Source organism: Chiloscyllium plagiosum, unplaced genomic scaffold, assembly GCF_004010195.1.
Source record: "Chiloscyllium plagiosum isolate BGI_BamShark_2017 unplaced genomic scaffold, ASM401019v2 scaf_91958, whole genome shotgun sequence".
In the NCBI taxonomy this organism is placed as follows: domain Eukaryota; kingdom Metazoa; phylum Chordata; class Chondrichthyes; order Orectolobiformes; family Hemiscylliidae; genus Chiloscyllium; species Chiloscyllium plagiosum.
The window spans coordinates 768-1,724 of record NW_025200040.1 but is presented as its reverse complement, the minus strand read 5'-3'; the positions used below and the strand labels follow the sequence as shown (position 1 = coordinate 1,724).

Here is a 957-nt window from a genome sequence, read left to right as displayed (position 1 = left end):
AGCTGGGAGGGAAGCGAGGTGGAGGTGAGACCAAAATATTACTTAGTTTTTAATTCATATTGTCCTCATTGTGATTGTTTAAAAGCTTGGGCCAGAAATGGCACAGACACAAAGGAGCAGAAGGAGGCCATTCTTAACACCGATCCTGCCCCGCCACGTCATTCGATATCATCATGGCTGACACAACAATGTTAAGTCTTTTTTCAGCCCATCCACGTCATCGTGTTGCCTAGTGGCTAACAGATATTTATCGGCCTTTACCATAAATAGACATTGAAAATGTAAATTGTGAGGGGAAAATGTTCCGTTTCGAGACAGTGGGTTTCTGCACGAATATTGTTGGGTTTTCAGAGGACAGCCGAGTCTGGTCTGACCACCTTCCAAACAATAAACTAAAACTCGACTCTGATGGGACTCGAACCCACAACCTTTGAATCGCAACCTGGACAAAGGCATAGAAGTCCAACGCGCTTTCCATTGCGCCACAGAGCCGCGCTAGGAGGCTGCTTTAAGCATGCAACTTTGTCTTTGACCCATTGCATTCAGGACACCCATCTCGCGTCTGTCTGCCTTCGTCACACTTTTCAGTACCTGGCCCTTTTCCACGTGTGCTCTGGCTCTTCCCGTGTTCGGCTACAGACTGCTGAAACGTTCTCATGACAGTTAGCTTTACTACATGTTCAGATAATGATTTCCAAATAAACAACACGCTATCGGTGAAAGCATTCTTCCCAAATCTCCTCAAAATATCTTGTCTCCTGTCTTTCATTCATGTCACTCTATTCCTTCCCAATACAGGCTTATCCTTGTCATACATATCTATCCTCTTCATAAAATGTGCACTTAATCGGTTTCTCACTCAGCCTTCACTGCGCTTAGATAAACAACCCCAGCCGAGCTCGTCTACCGTCACAATGGGAGAGGTCCAACCCTTGCCATTCTTTTCATCTCCTGTGA

At 45.5% G+C, this 957-nt stretch overlaps 1 non-coding gene across 1 annotated transcript; it reads right to left on the bottom strand.

Annotated features, from left to right (window-relative positions):
- Positions 1-400: 400 nt before the first annotated feature.
- trnar-ucu lies at positions 401-492 on the bottom strand. Its single transcript is given in 2 exon segments — positions 401-436; positions 456-492. It is a non-coding gene; the product is annotated as a tRNA-Arg (tRNA).
- Between the last annotated feature and the right edge of the window lie 465 nt (positions 493-957).